Source organism: Pteropus alecto, unplaced genomic scaffold (assembly GCF_000325575.1).
Source record: "Pteropus alecto unplaced genomic scaffold, ASM32557v1 scaffold5, whole genome shotgun sequence".
Classification (NCBI taxonomy): domain Eukaryota; kingdom Metazoa; phylum Chordata; class Mammalia; order Chiroptera; family Pteropodidae; genus Pteropus; species Pteropus alecto.
The window spans coordinates 9543786-9565246 of record NW_006441953.1 but is presented as its reverse complement, the minus strand read 5'-3'; the positions used below and the strand labels follow the sequence as shown (position 1 = coordinate 9565246).

Below are 21461 nucleotides of genomic sequence, written 5' to 3'. Positions count from 1 at the left end.
TGTGGTTCAGGCTGGTGATCACTTCAATTGACTTTTCTCCAGTACAGTGTCCCACTGTATTGTCTGGCATCTTGAGTGTGACTGTTTCAATTGTTCAGCTTTGCTATAAATAATGTCAGAATTATGACAGATTTTTTAAAAATACATTTTTAAAAGTTGTTTCAAATGAATAAAAATTTTAAAAGAACTTGAATATCCCTCTAAAAGAAAAATGGTTGAATAAATTATATTTATAAGAAGGAAAATTACAGAGCCTTCTGAAAGGATCATGGTTTGGAAAATATATCATGACAAGAGAAAATGCTCACCTGATATGATGTTAAATAAAAATCAGACATAAGTTATATGGTCTTCTTAGTGAACAAATTATATACTCACTTATGGAATTAAAAAGAGAATAAACTGCAAAGATAAGTTTAGAGGGACTCTGGACAGTAGAATCATACTTTTTTGTTGTTTTTTTTTTTGTATCTTGACCTTTCAAAGATTAAAAAAATGGTAAATTGTAAGATATATAAAGCAGTATAAGAGATCACCCTTTCTTGGTAGGCAAAACTCATAAATTGGTTTGACAAAATATACAAGATACTTTGGCTCCCAATTTCAGTAAAAAAAAAAAAAAGTGAGATTTTCTTTCTTATTTATGACCCATAACAGCAAAAAATAAAATAAAATAAAGATGACAATAAAATCAAAAGCATGAGAGAATAATGGGATGCATGGTGGCTGATCATGTGTCCAGTGCTATAGTAATCTTAGGAGGATGTCTGGGTTGTCAAAATATAGCTCCTGCTTGTCCCAATCATTTATGCATAGACCAAATGGATTGGGGTTCAGGGGATGCAAAATGGAAGACAGCCTGTAAACAACTAATATGCCCAAAAAGTACTAACAGGAGATAACAGGAAGGAGTGTGAAGGCCTAGAAGAGATGGCTAATTCTGCATCTGAGAGTTAGACAAGAATTTAGAAGGTTGAATTTAGAAACTTCAGCAATATTAATTAAATTGTCAAGGGAACTGGAAAAAGGACATATCTCTTCCATTCTGAATTCTAGACTAATTGAGAGATGAGATAGAAGAATAGGGCAGATGGGAGACCAAACTGTCACCTTTACATGATATAGCTGATACTGAAGAATAAGGCTTTATGGTGGCAGGTAAGTGGTTCCCATTTCTGAACCCAGAATTAGACAGATTTATTCATGCAGTCACAAGGATTGCATGACTATGGCAGAGTTTCTGATGGAGGGCAAGACTTCCATAAAACTTAGAACAGGAGAATCAGAGTGGAATACATATTCTAAGTAGGCAGGCTCACCACAAGAAGGAAAAAAAAGGAAGAAGTTAGAATACACACACTTGGTGTATTGAGTTGAATAGTGGCCCCCTCAAAAGATATGCCTACCCAGAATCTGTGACTGTGACCTAATTTGGAAAAAGAGCTTCTCTGCATATGTAATTAAGTTAAGGATCTTGACATGGGATTATCCTGGGTTAGTGCGGCCATAAATCAAATGGCAAGTGTTCTCAGAAGGAAAGGGCAGAAGACAGAGAGGAGAAGACCATGTGAAGATGGGGGCAGACTGAGAGATTGGAGCGATGCATCCACAAGCCAAGTAACGTCAAGGATTACAGGCAACCACCAGAAGCTAGGAGAGAGGCATGAGATAGATTCTTTCTCAGAGACTTCTAACCCTGTCCAAATCTTGATTTTAGATTTCTGGTCTCCAGAACTACAAAAGAATAACTTTCTATTGTTTTAGTGACTCAATTTGTGCTAATTTGGTATAGCAGCCCTAAGAGACAAATATACTCTGTTTCTTCTTCTAAACGTAGCCATCTGTGAATAGAGAGAGGAGGGAAAGGCCAGATTATTTCCCATGTGGAGCTTCCTTCATATAAAAGAAAATATGAATGGGGAAGACACATCTTCCCTTAAAATAATAATAAAAGTTGCTGACATTTTTTTGAGTGCTTGTCATTCCAATTATCGTCTTGAGCAGTTTCATAAAGAATACAGTAGGGGACTATGTATGGGAAGGGAATTCCAGGCCCAGGGGAAAGCTCTGTGGGGTTTTCCCAACTTACACACTTCCTCCTCTATTCCTATACAACTTTCACTCATTCCACAGACATTCGGTACAGGGCTGCTGTGTTTCACAACTTTGGGTTTTCAGGTTTCCCACATTCTCTAGTCACAAAAATAGAATACTTTTTTCATTGTAAAAATTTTATAAATATCATATAATGTTTTTGAAAAACATAGGCATATTAGTCAGGGTTCTCCAGAGAAATAGAACCAAAGGTTACTAATTTAAATGTTAATTGGATCCAAAAAATCACAAAAGCTAGATTGATGTTTGACCAAACGATTGGTACCATTGTCTAGTCAAACTGACATATAAAGTTAGCCCTCATGATGGGCTTTTTTTCTTCTTTTTTTATTTTTTCTTTTTTAGTTTATGATTTTAAATTTAATATATGGTGAAATATATATGATATAAAATTTACCATTTTAACCATTTTTAAGTGTATAACTCAGTGACATTAAGTACATTCATATTGTTGTGCAGTTTTTTTCATCTTGCAAAACTGAAATTCTACACCCATTAAACAAAAACTCCCAGTTTCCCCTCCCTCTAGCCCCTGGCAACTACCACATAATGTCCTACTTTCTGTCTACTTTCTACCTTTTATTTCTGTGAATTTGACTACTCTAAGTACTTCATTTGAGTGGAATCACACAGGATTTGTCCTTTTGTGACTAGCTTACTTCACTTCAAGGTGTCTTCAAAATTCATCCATGTTTTAGCATATATTGAAATTTCCTCCCTTTTTAAGACTGAATAATATTCCATTCATCTGTCGATGGACACCTGAATTGCTTCTTCCTTTTGGCTTTTGCGAATAATGCTGCCATGAACATGAGTGTACAAATATTTGTTCAAATCCCTGCGTTCAGTTCTTTGAGTTATATATCTAGAAGTGGAATTCTTGGATCATATGGTAGTTCTATCTAATTTTTTGAAGAACCATCATACTATTTTCCACAGTGGTTACATGGTTTTACTATGTTCTAGTTAGCATTTTAAAACTGGTACCAGAAGATAGGATTAATGGTTACCTAAAAAAACACATTATGTACATTAATATTCAGATCATAGCCGCATACCCAAAAGTGAACAAAAGTACTCAACAAGCAATCAAAATAAATTATGGATACCGTAGGTTGACTACCCAACTTCCCTTCCACCTTCCTTCTTTCCTAAGAGAATCTCAATTTAATTCAGAGACTCTCCTCTCCCCTACAGTATCATGTGCCTCAGGGGAACTGATCTCAGCTCTGGGAATAGATCTGATTGGTCTAAGAAAAATATTACCCTTGTCAGTAGCAGGCCATGCTTAAGCATGTGACTGCTGTTGGCCGATAAAATGAGAATAAAATCTGTAGTGGGACTCCTGAAAAATTCTTCCTCATTCTTAAGAAAGGACCATAGGAAGAGATCCTTTTTTCCTTTTCTTCTAGACAATATCATTTCCGCATGTAACTCTTGGAATTACTATAGCCAGGCTGCCACTAACCTAACATTAACCATGGAACTATAGAGCAAGGGAAAGAATCTAGGTCCTTGATGTTAATGTCACTGAATTAACTCAGTCTGAAGCCCATACTATAAACTTTGGTCTACTTGCTGACAGAATAAGTTGATAAAAAAATATTTGGCCTTCCATGAAAACATAACCTGCTTGTAAATATGTGCAAAATGAAAACATAGAAAAGGATAAAGAAGAACAAAATATAAATTGCTCACAATCCCACTGTATTAGTCAGAGTTCTTGGTTGTAAGCAACAGAAATCAACTCTGGTTCCCTTAAGCAGAAAATAAATATATTAGAAGAATTACCAGGGAGCTGACAAAACCAAAGGCAAGAGAACCAAGAGGCTTTCCACTGGAACCAGAGCCAAGCTTACGCCAGTGTACAGATACCACCACTGAAATCAGCAGCACCACAGCCACTGCCGCCATCATCACTGTTTCTGCTGTCATTAGCACTACCCCTACCATCTTTCCAAGTGTCATACCATTGCTGGGACTTGGGGAAATAAGTCAGGAGCCCAGGACACAAAATTCGAGGAGGCAGTTACTCTCAGAGTTGTACAAATGCAGATCAGCACTTACGTGACTCAGAATGAGTGCCTCCTTAAATTTTACACCCTAGCATCCTAGATGCCTCACCTTAGTCCAGGTCCTGTGTCACACACTCAAGTTTTGAAGTTTCAGGTAGAAGCCTCAGTGTCCAAGCCTACTTCATTTGACCATAACCTAGTTGCTATGGTGAGCAACAAAGGACCTCACCTTTCAGCATCCAAAGACAACTAGAGCAGGTACCCTACCAAAACCAAACATAATGAGGAAGTGCCCCTAAATAGGAACCACCTCAAAGATAATCAATTAACACAGTTTGAGGGACAGTTCCTTCAGATCTTTTTCCATGTATACATATTGGGGGGTGGGTACAAAAAATGATTTTTTGTTTCTTAGTGCAGTTTTTTGTTTGTTTGCTTCTAGAAAATATACATTATTTTAAGGTGAAATTTACCCCAAATTTCTTACTAACCAGTGTCATACTCTGATGTCTGAGCTATATCACCTCTGCAATATGTGACTCTAGAAAATAATTTATTTTAAGTTTATACTTTTATTACCAACATTTGCGCATTGACCAATTACCCACATTGTTAATTCTTTTCTAAAATCATGCAGTTTGCCTTTGAAAGTCCTGTCATAGATATTCAAGCTGTTGTAAGCAATAGGATTGACAACCAACCCTTCTACCCCACCCCTCCCAAGGATCAACAATACTATAAAAGAAACCCAGAGTGTGGAATTCACTAAAAGCACTGGCTGATTTAACATTAACAGTGAAACTTATAAAAGAGGAAAAGCTTTTGAAGTGTAAGCAGTTTAACGAGGAGAGAAAATAGATATTCAAACAAATCATAAATGGAAGGAAACTAGAACAATGCAATTTTCAAGCTTGCCTTTCAGGGTAACTTCTTCTTCTCAAAATTTAAAATGTATTTACTTTAAATTTATACAGTTGAATCTCTCTCAGGCATGGTCAGAAGTCACTGTTTTAAAAAATTTCACTTTCTTCCATGGTAAAAAGTTACTCAGGCCCCATCTACAGGTTTACTTGCAGTTTGACATTGTCTTCATAAAGCTGATTCAGTTGACAGTCACTACGATGATGGCCTTTTTACAAGACAGATTATTTATGGAGAATAGTTAACAAAGAGGCACATTTTACATGAGACTTTCTAGAAAAATAATACTTGTATTTGCTATATATGTCACTCCAGGTCAAATTTTAAAGACAGGAGAACTAATAGATGTTGTGAGACTAAATTAAATTAAGGACAAGTGTACTCTAAAAACAAAAGCTATAAAGTTTCCTAGCTAGCTAGTAACTATTTTTTTGTCCCTTTACTCTTTATTTGAAAGTTTAAGACTGTGAAACTCAGACCTTATTAGTGGTCTTTAAGATTTAAAGAAATATATTTTCTGTTACGTGGCTCAAGAAGCAACTATAAGTAGTCAGAGTAAGAATCACACAAGAATAACAGAAAAATTTTAAAATTATTTGTTCTAATTTACTTGAAATTCCTGACCCAAAGGCATCACCTCCTACCTGTTGAATTTATGTTCGTATAGATCTTTACCATCTGTTTTGTTGTTGTTCTTGTTGTTCTTGTTGTTGTTGCTGTTGCTAAAGAAATCACCACAAATGGTAAGAATATCCAGAAAGGTACACCCAAAGCTACTTTCTGGGTAGAACTATTTGCCCTACATTCGACATTCCTAAACTGCTGTATTTCTTGAGGGAAACGTATGCATAGCTCACCACCTCTAATTCCCGTCTTCCTACTTCAAAAGCTAGTAGCATGAAGTTGACGAGTAGAGCTTTTCAATCTCCATATTCAGTCACAGGCAGATGATCTAATGAGACCCAATGGGAAGACTGCAAAAGCTTCTGGGTAGATTTCCCTCATTTCTCAAAGAAGACACAAGACAGAGACATTCCATTTTTTCTCCTCTGGACTTTGTCATCTATAAATAAAGCCTGAAACTGTCATGGATATCTTGTTAAAATGTGAACAAAATGAAACATGCTGAGAATGACAGAGCAGAAGTTGAACAAGAGAAAACCTAGGACCATGATGGCATTGCCAAGAGTTGAAATAACCTTGTAATCACTTTTCCTGCAAATTTCTTATTTTGTTAATGTGTCTTTATTGTTTAAGCAACCTAGAGTTGAAGTTTTTGTTCATAAGCCAACACACCCTTACTCATTATGACAGATTGCAAGTACATTTTTCACCCTTCCCTATATCTACAGCCTATGCAATACAACTATGCTCTCTATCGAGAGGCAATTTCTCGACCCCTTTAATATGAGCTGACCTTATAACTTGCTTTGGGAAATAGAATGTGGCAGAAGCAATTGTGAAAAGTTCAGAGCCTAGGCCTCAAGAGGCTTTGTATAATTCCTTTTTTACTTGTGGAATCCTGCTGCCATCATATAAAGGAGCCCAGGCTAGTCCTATGGAGGAGGGGGGGCCCTCGGGGAGAGTGACTCAGTTTCCCCAATCACCTCTACTGAGCCATCACACCATCTAGCCCCAACTAACCCACCAGCCGATCACAGATTCATAAGTGAACTCAGCCAAGGTCAGCCAAGCCAGCCCAGAGCAGATCTTCTCAGCGATCCCAGCCCAAATTGCCAAACTACAGAATGAAGAATGAAATTAGTGATTGTTATTTTGAGCCACTATGATGTGGGATTATTTGTCATGTAATGAAAGCGGATATATAGGTAAAGGTAAAAATATAGATTGTTGCTAAGAACATGTGAGACTCTTGTATATTTGTGGGAATGAAATAATTGAAGGCAATGCTGGCATTCCACCACCATTTCCTATTATTAACCTGTTGTAAGGTCGTCCTTATAAAATGGAGAGGGCAGGAGATGGAAAGAAAGGATGGGTAGTATCAAACTGCATACAATCTGAAACTATTTATACTCGGCATCAGAAAGCCATCTTTGTATGTATTTACAAGCCCAATATTTCCTTCCTAATTAAAGTGTTCCTTAGGCTGGCATTGAAGGTAGATTGCTTTCTCCATGCACTCCTTAAACAAGTGCAGAAGCAGCCTACCTTCTGAGTGGTAAAGACAGCCAACCACAATCAAATAAATCATAAAATCTGAGAACAGAAACTGGCCTTAGAGGATACCTAGTTCAACTCCCTCACTCAATGCAGTCTTCTCTGTAACATTTAATTTCATTCAGCAATCATTTACTGGGCACCTCCTATGTACAAGTGTTCTTATTCCCAGTGTGTTTTCTTTATCTGTTTTCCTAACACACTGGGAATAAGATCCAAACTTCTTACCATAGCATCCAAACTCCAAGGGCTTGTAGGATCTGATCTGACCTCTACCATGTCTGATCTCATCTCCTGCTACTTTCCCACTTGCCTAGTATGCCTTAGCCACACTGACCCTTCTTCAACTTTCAAGGTCTTTCTCTCATTACGGCCTTTGTAGACTCTATTCCCCCTGCCCGAAATGAAGATCCACGGCTTGTCTTCTCATTTCATTTGAGCCTCTCCTCAAATGTCATCTTCCCAGGGATGACTTCCCTGACCATCTAAGAGAGCCTCACCTTCGTTCTCCATCTCTTTATCCTGTTTCATTTTCTCTCTATTAATTATCATCACCTTAAATTGTATTATATATTCACTTGTTTCTTATCTGTATGAGTATTAATTTCCTATTGCTGTTGTAACAAATTATCACCAATTTGGTGGCGTAAACAACACAAATTTCTTATGTTACAGTTCTGGAGGCCAGAAGTCTGAATTGGGTCTTACTGGGCTAAATCAAGATATCAATATGGCTGTGTTCTTTATGGTGCCTCTAAAAGAAAATTCATTTCTTTGCGTTTTCTATCCTGTAGAGGCCACCTGCATGTTCCCCCTTCCATCTTCACAGTCAACAACAGCAAGTCAAGTTCTTCTCAAGTGATATCACTTTCACACTCACTCTTATGCCTCCTCTTCTATCTTTTGAGGACCCTTATGATTACCTTGGGCAGACCTGGATAATCCAGGATACTTTCCTTATCTTAAAGTCAGCAGATTAGCAACTGTAATTCTACCCGCTACCTTAATTCCCCCTTGCCATATAGTCTAACATATTTACTGGTTCTAGGGATTAGAACGTGGACATCTTTGGGGTGGGGGAGGTGGGGGGGCATTATTCTGCCTACCACCCCAAATATAGATTGGAATGTAAGTTTCATGGCGGGGTGCCAGAACCGGTCTTCTTCTCCATTCTCCTACACTTGACACGTAGCAATATATATTGCTCCATTTGTGTGTCTTAAAAACGAAACCTTGAATGACACATACTGTTCTAAGAGCTTTACATGTATTACATCAACTTCATTATATAACTACTCTGTGAAATAAGAACAATTATTATTCCCATTTTACATCGAGAAAATGGAGACACAGAGAATTTAAGTAACTTGTCTAAGGTCACTTAATGTTGAAGCCAAGGGTACAAACCTAAAGTCTAAGGTTTTAACCACTGTGCTCTTAACCACTGTGCTGTAGCCCCTCATAAGAGAGTCATAGAAAAGTGAAGGTGGGGCCTACTTGGATAAACTTTGGCCTGACTGGCAAGCACACAGAGAATGCCATTCTCCTGACACGTGGTTATTTGGTGTCTATCTAGAGACTGTTAGTAAAGACAAACTCACTAAAACTCCTTTGAGAAGCAGTTTTATTTCGATCTTTCAACCAGGTCTGGTTGGGGTCCAACTAACCACAGCTACCCACACGTTCCTGAGGATACTTTCAAGCTAAATGCAAACCCTTTCGTTTTCCTTGAGTAGGCCTCCTGTGCAGAATCTCTTTCTGCTTTCCTACTCTGGTGAATTGGGTTGGCCTTGAAGAAACTCAGAGACCACCACCACATTTGCTTTAGGGCTAGATCAGAGCCAGGCTCAGCAGCCAACCTCTGTAGCTTCCCCCTGGATCTCGCCCTGTTCTCACTCAGAGACTAAAGACCCCACCACATAGACAAACACCCAAAACTCAGTACCCAGAATTCATCAGAAGAGGGAAAGTAAGCGAAGGTCTTTTATAACCATTTCCCTTCATTCCTCCCCCAAATTTCCATCTCCCAGGCCAAGGGAGCGGGTGGGTGAGACATTGTTCTAAGAGGACTCCATTGTGTGTTTGATGAATACCAGGGTCCCACCCTCAGGAGGCTGGGAAAGAGAATGAAGAGTGGGTGGCCAACAGACAGTACTTTTCTTTTTCTGGCAAATAATCCAAAAAATGGATAATTCCCAGAAACATAATCAAGTTAGCAATCCATGTATGATTTGGCAATGTGCTTTCTAGTCAAATAATGACTTAAATTACTTGTGGGATTTTTAAAGGAAATTTTACTTAATCATTTTAATAAGGATGTTCCTGGGAGACAAATTTTTCAAAGAATTTTGAGGCAAATAGGACTGAGGTCAAAGTATTATCTCTAGGTCTATGTCATAACAGCTGTTCAGAGTACATTATCCCCCTTTTAATGACCCAACTACTATATCCACGAATTCATATTCTCTCTCTCTCTCTCTCTCTCTCTCACACACACACACACACATACACACTCACTGCCCATCTCAACCATATACATACATCTATTTATATAGACACTTTCATAATTCCTGAGTATTTCCCAATCTCCAAGGAATTCTCCCAGCATTCCTCCTGAATGCTGTCCTGCTTTCCACTTATATAATTCCACTTGCATATTGGCAGCACTGGAATCACTGAATGCTACGGTGTAGACGGTTGATATCAGTCCCTACACATAAGGTGGTACCCTGGCTGCTATTGATGTGACTTAGGGCAAATTATTTAACCTCTCTGAGCTGCTGTTTCTGTATATAAAACTGGCATAGTAATAGTACCTAACACATGCTGAATACTGAGCATCAACTATGTACCTGGCATTGTTCTAGGCACTGAGGATATAGCAATAAAAAAACAATGATATCCCTGCTCTCAGGAAGCTTACATTCTCATGGGGAGGATGTGAATCTCAGGCAAACAAATAAGATGATTCTAAATAAGTGCTATTAAAAGTAAAAGGAACTCTCATACACTGCTGGTGGGACTGCAAATTGGTACACCCACTATGGAAAACAGTATGGAGGTTCCTCAAAAAACTAAAAATTGATCTACCATATGATCCAGCAATCCTTCTACTGGGTATTTACTCCAAAGACTTGAAAGTCCATATCCGAAAAGATCTTTGCTCACCAACGTTTATAGCAGCATTATTTACAGTGGCCAGGACATGGAAGCAACTGAAGCGTCCTATGATAGAGGATTGGTTAAAGAAGCTGTGGTACATATATACAATGGAGTATTACTCAGCCATAAGAAGAGATGAAATAGTGCCATTTGCAACAACATGGATGGACCTCAAGATAATCATGCTAAGTGAAATAAGCCAGAAAGAAAATTAGTGGTTACCAGATGGTAGGGGGTGGGGAGAGAGGGGAGGTAGATGGGGTTAAAGGGGTCAAATATGTGGTGACAGAAAGAAATCTAACTATGGGAGGCAAACATACAATGTAAATATATATGCCTTACCATTAAAACGTACAGCTGAAACATCGGATTTCGTTAACCAATGTCACCACAAAACATTTAATTAATTAATTTTTTTAAAAAAGTAAAACACAGTAATACAATAGAAATTTAAGGGGAATATGTGATAGCCAGCCTCAATGATAGCTGCTGCCGATCCTTGCCTCCTGGTATTCCTGCCCTTGTTTAGTTCTCACCACGCTGAATAGAGCTGACCAACGTAACCAGTAGAATATTGTAGAAATGATGGTGTGTGACTTCCAAGGATAGGTCATAAAAGACACTGAAGCTTCCATTTTGCTCTCTCTTGGATCACCTTATGTGGGGGAATTCAGCTGTCTCACGGACAGTCCCATGGCAAGGTGGTAATGAAAGTAGTCTCTTGTCAATAGCCAGCACCAACCTTGACAATAGCCAATGCTGGCTTGCCATGTTGAAGGTGATGCCGGCAGTTCCAGCATATTCACAAAAACCCCAAGCTATCGACAGTCAGCCAAGCTGCTCTGAAATTCATGACCCACAGAAACTATGAGACTATAAATTTTTATTGTTGTTTTAAGCTACTAAGATTTGAAGTAATTTGTTACACAGCCATAGATAGCTGATACAGAGAGCTGTAGAAAGGATGATCAAGAAAGGCTGCAGTGAGTTTCATTGTGTTTGGGTAATTGTGAAGATTAATAAAGTGTACAAAGTGCTTGGCATAGGGTCAGGCTCTTAGTGCATGCTTGGTAAACATTAGCTATGGTTGTTTTTATCGTTTATGATGAAATTAGACTTTATCCAACACCCTCATATTACATATGAGTGCCTTGGATCTAGAGAATTTCCCACATTTGCCCATATCACACAAAGCAAGGGTCAGCCAACCTAAGTCTAAGAGCCAGATCTCGTAGCTGCTACTAGAATTTGAGCCAGACCTTTCTTCACTCTGTCTCTTCCCCGCTTGCTTGCACAAAATATACTAGAAGGAGGATGTGACAAGTCTACTCACAGATTAAGGCTCTACTGAATTTGCTTTACCACCTTTTGTAGACAGAGCAGGAGACAGAGAGAAAGTGGGTATGATCTGTGCAGAAGAATTATTCCATGGCTTTCCCATGAGAATCCCTTCAGAAAGCAATGGCCATGGCCAGATGAGCATTTCTGAATTTATGTGAAATGCTCTCTTCTTGGCTAATTGCTGCTGGGAACCCAACAGCTGTTTTTAATATTTTGACGTTAATCACCTGAAAGACCATGGGGAGGAAGAAATAAAGGGAGATTGTGTGCAAAGCCCATAAGCCTTTCTGTGCCTCGGCCTCCAAGATCTTCTTAGAACAGGCGGCTCCCATATGCTGCTGTTCTCATCTTTCTGCGGGGTCAAGGATGCGGCCCGCTTTCCTCTCTTGGTGGCCACCACATCCATTCTCTCATCCATTCTTTGAACATCCGTTCTGTCTTCCCTTCCACCCCCATGGCCAGCTGTGGAGTAGCACACGTCCCCTATACCTCCCTCTTCCTTGTTTCCTTCAAAGATAAGCTCACAGGCTCTGCTTGTTATAAAGAATTCACCGCTAGTCACTATAGAGAAATAGATAACAGGCAAAGAAAATAACCAAAGTCAAGAAAATAACAAAGACTGCAGATGTGACCATGTCACTCTCTTACTTAAAACTTCTGGGTCAGTTCACATAACCTACAGAACAAATCCCATGCTCTTTAGGAGGCACACAAAATTCTCCAAGCCCTTGCCTGGGTTCAAATCCTTACTCTGCATTTGCCAGCTACGTGCTCTTGAACAAGTTGCTGCTCTCTTGGTGCCTCATTCTCTTCTAATGTAAAAAGAGGATAATAACATAGGGTTGTAGTGGGAATGGAATGAGTTAATACATATAAAGCCTTAGATCAATATCTGGCACAGAGTAACTATTCAATAAATGTTCTCCTATTAGTATTATCATTATTTTATTATTACTATTGTTATTATTATTATTATTATTATTATTAACACGTCTACAACATTATCCATTACTCCCTGCCTTATACTTGCTTGAAGATCCCTCACACACTTAATCATCTCCATGCTATTTTGCTCTATTGGCCTGTACCTAGACAGCTTTAACCTTTCTTCCAGTCTGGTCTTTAAAAAAGATTCTACTCAAGCCAACCTCCTTTGGGAAGCATTCCATGACCATCCTCTCATCATCACAGGCTGGCTCAGGTCCCTTCTTCTGTGTTCCTATAACATCCATCTTTAAGAATATGTGTGTCTGTTTCATTTATCTATAGCTGTGTAACAACCTGTCCCCAAACTTAATGGGTTAAAATAGCTATTTTATCTGCTCACAATTCTATGGGTCAAGAATTTGGGCAAGGCTTGACTGGTGGTTTTCCTGCTCCATGGGGCTTTAGCTGAGGTTACTCGCTCACTGGGCTGAGTAGAAGGCCCATGGAGGTTGCACTCACATGAACTGCTTCTGTGCTGCTCTCACACTCTCATTCCAGGCCACTCGCTTGGGCTTCCTCACAGCATGGTGCTCTTAGGGAGGTCTGGTTCCTTACATGGTGGCTGGCTTCCAGGAAGAAGTACTCTAAGAGTGGCAAAAGCCAGAGCTGCAGATCCTTTAAGGCCCAGCCTTGGAGATTATGCAACACTGTTCCCATCACAGCCCACTGGTCAAAGCTAGTGACAGGACCAGCCCAAATTTGAGCGCAGGAGTGAGGATAACGTAGCCAGCTTGAAGTCACCACCACAGGTCCCTTTTCCAATAAGATTCTGACCTCCTAGAAGGCAAAAAGAAAATTCTATTGGTCGTGGCATCCCCAGCACCTACCTAGGAAGAGTGCCTGGAATAGAGTAGGTGCTTAACCAGCTACTGTGAACTGAACCCCCACACAAACACAGGAAAGCTTGAGAGGAGGACGAGCCAGCCTGACAAAACCCTGAAGGCAGCTCCTCCGAAAGCTGCCAAAGCCGCCTACCCACAACCTCTGCTTTTTGTCAAATTCATCTTTAGTTTGTTCCTGGCACAACAAGGTATGCAAGCAATGCCAAAGTCACTAATCAAGTACCAGTGCCTCTAACCAGCTTTAACATGGACAAAGGGCAGAAGTGAAAGAAATTAGTGTAGTTGGAATGTTCCTTATGCCTATCTAAAGGACAGATAAAATAGGAAATGTGTCTGTGTAAGCATTTCCAAACCTAGTACTGTGGGGATCCAGAGCATCCCCACCCAAGAGGACTCTCAAACCTCCTTATTTGGGAAAAACTCTCTCTCCCCCAAACCTCATGCAAACAGCAGTAAAAGCCAGTGGCTAGACTATGAGGCTCACTCCTGAATTCCCTAGAAAAAGCCCTGTTGTTTTTGCCCAGGGCTCATGGCAGCAGCCTGAGATTACTGCAAGAATGCCAACCTCCCAAGATCAGGCGCCAGGGGCAGAGCCACAGAGAGGTAAGGGCATGGGGGTGAGTCAGTTCAGACCACCAGCAATTGTCTGTGGAGAGAATGTCCAGGTCTTGTCTGTAGCCAGACTGGCACAGGCACTTTATTTTTAATGAGCAAACCTTTAGGAGGAAAACAAATACAACTTTAAAATATCTGAGTGGGCAGGTTTGCTTCTTTATTCATTTTAGTAGCCCGTATTCTCACCAATGGGATGGATCAGGTCCACCCCCAACTTGGAGGTACCCAGGAGGTACCTATAGACGGAGCCCACCTGGCACACAACAGAAGTAGGAAAGCAGCGCTCCTTCCCTCACTGTAGCTGAGGACAACTTGGCAGATGCCAGCCCTCCTGAAGAGAATCACTTATACAATTTAGGAGTGTTTTGGATACATAGAATAATGACCCATTTAGCAACTCTCTGGAATCCTTGAGAGTGAAAACTATTGCCTAAGTCACCATCTTGTCTTCTTATGAGGTAACCAAGGGTACAGAAGACACTGCAGGGTCAGGGAAAATACAAGCCCCTTTCCTTCCCATTGTAAGCTGGGTAGAATTCTGGCAGCTGTAACATGTGGGAAGGCAGGAGGGAAAGGGGCCACATTCTATATTCCCCAGGTTACCATTTTTTCCCCTCAATGTTCTTAATCCCCCCTCAGAAACTAAGTTACGAAGTAAGAGGCTCATCTCAAACATCAATGTTTCCAACCGACAGATACCTAGTGAGAATCTACAACATACCAGGCTTCATTCCAGGCAAAGAACTTCAGAGGCCAGGTGTCTGCTAGACTGAAATTTTCCAATGAGCAAATGCAAAGTCAACTTCATTTTTTTATTTTTATTTTTATTATTATTATTTTTAACGCCCACAGTACCTGGTGTTCCTAGGTAGTCTCCCACCCAAGTACTAACCAGGCCCGACCCTGCTTAGCTTCTGAGATCAGATGAGATTGGGCATGTTCAAGGTGCCATGACTGTAGACAACAAAGGCAATTTTAGATCACGATAAATGAAAAAAATAAAATAGAATAGTGGGAAGTATGATAGAGAATGGTTTCTTTAGGTAGAATACACCTCTCTGGAAAGGTGACATTTGGAGCTGGGCTCTCAGTGATAACACAAAGCCATGGTCTGGGGGAGAAGAGCCTTTGGCAGAGAAAACAGCAAGGGCAGCCTTGAAACAGAAATGAGCTTGGTGTCTTTGAGGAGCAGAATGAAGGCCAATGTGAAAACAGTAAACACAATGTGAGATAAAGTGGATGAGCTAGACAAAGCCTACACCATGCAGGGCCTTGCATATCATAATAAAGCACAGGATTTTATTTTACTCCATATTTTGCCTAAGTATCACTGTTCCTGGTTCTTTAGCACTATAATGATTCATTTATCAGGGACAAAAATGTTCTAAAACAGGGGTCCTCAAAATGTTGTTCCCAGACCAACCATATTGGCATCCCCTTGGGAACCTGTTAAAAATGCATTGTCTCAGGCCTCACCACAAAGTTGCTGAATCAAAAACTCTGGAGGTGAGATCCAGCAATCTGTGTTTAGCAAGCCCTCCGGATGAGTCTGATGCACAATAGTTTGAGAACCACTGCTCCAAAGAAAAGGGATTTCCTAGATTGCCGAAATTTCTTTAGGAATAAACACATTGTTAAAGAAGACAAAGAAATATGGATTACATATTTTAGTGAGATTCTTATCTTTTTTAAAATGGAAATAAAAACAGTCCATAGATTCCAACTGACTTTTTCTGGACAATTCATGATCCTCAATATGTGGGCTATGACACAATGATGTTCTTAGAGTCTAGGAAAGTGGATGAAGCTCCTTGCCTCTACACTTAGTGGCTGGCCCAAGGTGGCTTTTCTTTGCGAGATTTTGTGCTTGCTTTTCATAGCTGCTCTATTGCACCCTTTGTTCTTAAGAATTCACTTTACCTAATAATAAAAGTAATATAAAAATTAAAATGGTGATTAAGAACTTACTAGATACCATTTACTATGCTTCAACAGCACTGTTAGTAGGTATTATTACCATTCTGAAAAAAAGAAAACAGGCTGTAAAAGGTGAAGTGATATGTCCGAGAACACAAGGCTAATAAAGGGCAATTCTGGTATTCAAACCCAAGTGTAGTCATTATTTATTGCTAAGTAACGAATAACTCCAAACTAAACAGCTTAAAACAACAAACATTTATAACCTCATGTTTTCTTCAGATAAGGCAACCAGAGGTATAAAAGATACCACAGAGAGCAGGAAAGAGTATGAAGCCCTTTCCTTCACACTGCAAATATCTGAATACATACATACACACACACATACACACAAAGGAAGGACACAAGACCATATGAATGAAAACCAAGAAAACACAGCCAAAGAATACAGAGGCTCGGATATTAGTTTTTAGATACCGACTTAAAGAAAACAACTTTACTTAATTTCTTGAAAGAGATGAAAGTCAACCTTGAAAAATTTGACAGAGAACTGAAAACTGTTTTTTAAAAAGAGCCAATGAAAATACTAGAAGAAAAATAATAATAACCAATTAAGACACAATATGACATATGTTAAATACACAGATGAATGGATTTAATAGTCAACTGCACATAACTGAAGAGGGAATTTGTCATGTAGAAGAAAATATCCAGAGTGAAGCATGGAGACAAAAAGTAAAGGGAAAATTAAAATAGAGTACAAGAGAAATAGAAAAGCACTTTCTTAATGAAGTTTTTAAAATCTAAATATCACAAACCAATACTTTTTCAAAATGCAATTTAAATAAATTAGAACAAGGAAATAATAAAAAGACATACCAAATATGAACCCAAATTTTTAAGAGATTCATAAAACATAAAATTATTCTGCCAATTGCTAAGAGGCTTTGAAATGCTTACTCTCTGTGCTTATCTTTTTTCAGACTGTGGCACTTACACGAAAGACACATAAAAAGATTTAATATGTGCTTAATTGTAGTCCCAGAAGGTGAAGAGAGAGATAATAGAACAAAAATGCAAGTTGAAGAGTTAACTGCTGAGACTTTTCCAAAAATAATTAAATACATCAATTGACAGATTTAAGAAACCTAAAATTGGTTAAATGAAAGAAAACTTAAGCGCTTTCTATTAAATCTGTTAAAGACCATAAACAAAGAAAATATCTTAAAAGCAGCCGAAGGAAAATTTATGAATTGCCATCAAAGGACCAATCACTAGACTAACAGCTAATTTCTTAACAGCAACATTGGAAGCCAAAAGACGATGAAATAATAACTTCAAAATGCTGAAAGAAAATAACTGCCAACTCTGAAGTCTATTCCTAAGATATATATGACATGTTCAGACAAACCGAAACAGGCAGAATTCATCCTTAACAGATCTGAACTAATATATTACAGCCTTCAGGCAAAAGGATAGGATACCAGGTAGAAGGCCAGAAATGCAAGAAAGAATGATAGGTATAAATGAATATTAATATATAAAACTATATACAACAATAAAAATAATGTCCTGTGGAGAATTATACAAAAAATTATAATACACTGTGAGATAATTAAGTCAGGAGCAAAACAGAGTTATAGCGTTTTAAGGTCATGCATTGTCCAGGATGAAGGGAAAAACCCAACTAATATTGTAATTTTTGTAAGTCAAGTATTTATGTTGCAATATCTAGTATAACCACTACAAGAACTTATAGGACTGGAATAAATTTTAAAAATCTTCAATCAATGCAAATGAAGCAAGAAATGGAAGAAATGAAATATAAAGCAAGCAGCACAAACTGAAAAGCTGAGAAAGATGGCAGATTTAAACCTAATATCAGATATTAGGTTACATGTGAATATTTAAATTCCCTGATTAAAAATACAAAGATTGTCAGACTGAATTACATTAAGTTGCATGTACTATTTACAAAAGACAAATCTAAAACACAAGAATTGCCAAAGATATGACGATATCAGTATCACCCATACTTTGCCACTACCTCTTCTTCTCAACCTGCAGGGAGAAGCCTTGAGCTTCAGGATACATTCTTTGGCTTCTCTTACTTCATCCAAAATATTCCATCAGTTAACTGATAGCAACCTGAATGTGTTGCTTCTGTCTCCTTCTCCAGATCTGGATGAAATTAGATTCTTGACAGTGACCGTGACAAAATGATGTTGCTCTCTTCAAGCTCTGCCTCTGCTTCCATTCATTGCCTGTGGACCAATAACTGGGGTTAGGTCTCAAGGTAGCCCAAGTGGAGAAATACAGTGCCTGATCTAGAAGAAAACATGTTATCCTCAGAAAGAACTGCAGGACGTGGCTAAGATGTATCAGCATGAGCAAGGAAGACACAACTGAGAGTGACTTAAGGGATGATAAACTAGAGCAGGAAGAGAGAAGCAGAATACAAAGGTGAGGGAGGGGTTATCGGTTTGGGAAACCCCCATAGAGTTAGTATTTGTGTTTCTAAATGGTTCCTTGAAGCTTGGACATAATGGTGCCTTACAATAAATTATTGGGAGAGGCTGCAATACGATGGCAGAAAATTGGGAAAGGGGTCAGATGCTCATGGAGACAGAAATGTTAGAACAAATTTATCATGTGACACATGCTTCCTAGGAGGATTCAGAGGACATTCCTTCATTAGGCAATAAGGAATATGTCAGCGAGGAGGAACAACATCTTTGAGAAACTTAGTGATGACCGTCTACTGTCAGCCAGGGTGGGAGGAGGTAACTCTGCCATACCACAGGGCTCCCTAGTCTCAGTGGGAATGAGAATGAGATTCCAGAATAGCAAAGGCCAGCTGTCGATGCTTAACCATCAAAGTGAAAATGGATGTAAACCACAACAGGCAAGAAGGCTAGAGGGGAAACCAGAGGGCCTCCATCCACAGAGGTTTTGATGATGGCTAGCAAACCATAGTGGTCCTAGGAGTAAGATAGACGAGTAGTCAGAAAAGGGTATTACGTGACTTGTATAACAAAAATGAAAAATCAAGAGTCATCAAGAAGAAGGTCAATGTGCCCACAATTTCCAGATCTGAGCCAGTTCTCAAACCCAAGCCTGGGTCCCCTTGACAAAGGATCCTGCAATCTCTCCCACATTAGTGAGGTTTTTAGGGTGTTCAATGATCTAAGGTATGTCAGAACTGTAAAGAACAAGATATTGCACCTTGGGCTTAGTATTGCCAAGAAAAAAATCCAACACTTGTTAAGCCCCATTGGGTTTTGAAGAAATATAACCTATGATAGGGAATACTGCTCAAACCTCTGTATTGGGCAATTTAAGACATTCATAGTTTTGGTTGGGACCCAGAGCAAGAGACGGCTCTGTAGTGGACCCAGGCTGCCATGCAAGGTGCCTTGGCTCCTACAAACTGGCAGATCCAATGATGCTAGAGGTATCTGTGACAGATGAGGATGCTGTGTAGAGTCTGCCAAGCCCCAGTAGGAGAGTCATAGGATAATCTCCAAAGGTTCTTCTGAGCTGCCTTGTTCAAAGAGAATGAATGCCTGTTTGAAAAGCGACTTCTGGTATGCTGTTGAGCTACATTAGATATTGACTTTTCTCCCTACCACAACTGTCTCAAATTATCTTTTTCCTTTTCTTTATAATAAAATTTCCGGAAAGAATGGTCTACATTTTCATTATATCTACTTATTTTTTTCCATTCTGTTTTAAAACTACTTCAGTCAGGCTTTCATCCCCACAATTCCACTAGAACTGTTTTTGTGGAACTCACCAATGACCTCCACGCCCAAAATCCAATGGCTAATTTTAAATCTTCTTCATATTTGGTTCATCAGCAGCATTTGACCCGAATGGACAGTCCTTTCTTGAAACGGCTTCTCCCCTTGTTCCCTGAGCCTTCCCTCTCTCTTCCTGTCTCACTGGCTCCTCTTCATCACCTTGGCTGGTTCTTCTCATATCCCTTAACCACTAATGCTGGAGTCTCCAAGACTTAGTTCCAGATTGCTTTTCCTCTCCACCTCTATCCTCTCTTCTTAACTGACTTCATCTCATTTACAGCTTTAATTTTTTATGTGCTTCCCACTCCAAAATTTACACCTATAGCCCCATCTTCTCCCCTGAACTTCGTGATTCCAATAGGCTGCGGACCTCTCTACTATCTCAAACTTAACCATTCCAAAGCCAAATTCTGGATCCCCTGTCTCCACACCTGCTCCTCCACCAGCCTGCTCCATCCTAGTAAATAACAGCTCTATTCGTCTGGCTGCTCAGACCAAAGATTTTGACTCATCTTCGCTTCTTTTTTTCTAAGCTCACATCTCATTCATCAGAAGATCTTGCCAGCTATCCCTTCAAAGTACTTAGAATCTGGTAAATCCTTAGTTCAACCCACTATCATCTCTTGGTTAGATCACTGTATCCTGTTTCCATGCGTCTACCTTGTCCTCTTCTATTGATTTTCAAAACAGCAGCCAGAATGATCTTGTCTCTTGCTGAAAACCTTCCACAAGCTTCCCATTAAAATTTAAAGTTCTTGCAGTGACCCACAATGGCCCACAAGGTCTGCGCAGCCTGTGCCTCTGACTCCCCTCTGATCTCATCTCCCACCCCTTTCCCTGTGCTCTCTCTGGAACATTCCTTTTGTCTCAGACATGGTCTCTTCAGTTAGCCTTAGGGCTCACGCCCTCACTTCTGCTCCAAACTTCACCTCCCTAGCAATACTGCCCCCTCTCTCTCACTTATACCCCTCTTTATTTTTCTCCATTGCATGTCTCGTCACTTGATACATTATATAATATATTAATTTTATTGTCTGCTCCGTCCCAGTAGATTGTAAATTCTGAGAGAGCAAGGGCTTGTTTAATTTCTGTATCCCCACCCTTTATGACAGTGGCTGGAATAATTAAATGCTCGATAGATGCTTTATCAAGTCCTTTGCTAAACCTAAAGTATAAGAGGTGAAGTATACATCAAAAGTGATTCAGACCTTTAGAAGCTCCCAGCTTGCTACACTTCCCCATAGCACAGGGTAAGTACCTTTGTAGGCTACAAGAAATAGTTATAATTAGAGGAATGTAATCAAGCATACCAAAAAAAACTCACTTTACTGCTTTTGCTGCCTCTGAACTTAGGATATTATCTGATTTCAGAGATTTAACATAGATCCATTGCTATAGCAAATTCAACTATTAACACCCAAATCCACATATATTTTCTGTTCTCTGTGAAATAGGAGAGTTCCGTGTGGCCAGGTCTGATTTTATAGATAGACAGCAAGAGTCTCCAGATGATGAGTTACACATCCAACCCTTTCCCGCCAACTCCCTCAAATGTCTCCTAC

At 39.4% G+C, this 21461-nt stretch overlaps 1 long non-coding RNA gene and 1 pseudogene across 2 annotated transcripts in view; both read right to left on the bottom strand.

Moving 5' to 3' along the window:
* Window positions 1–21461, bottom strand: part of LOC107196187 — a 61443-nt gene that overhangs the window by 22620 nt on the left and 17362 nt on the right. The window contains exons 4-5 of one of the 2 annotated variants that reach the window (XR_001517548.1): window positions 13182–13499; window positions 22–103 (exon numbers count right to left, since the gene is read on the bottom strand). This is a non-coding gene — a long non-coding RNA (uncharacterized LOC107196187). Of the gene's footprint in view, window positions 1–21; window positions 104–13181; window positions 13500–21461 lie in introns of those variants that run through there. The other variant, XR_001517547.2, reaches the window with a different exon arrangement.
* Window positions 15023–15141, bottom strand: LOC112485616 (annotated as a pseudogene).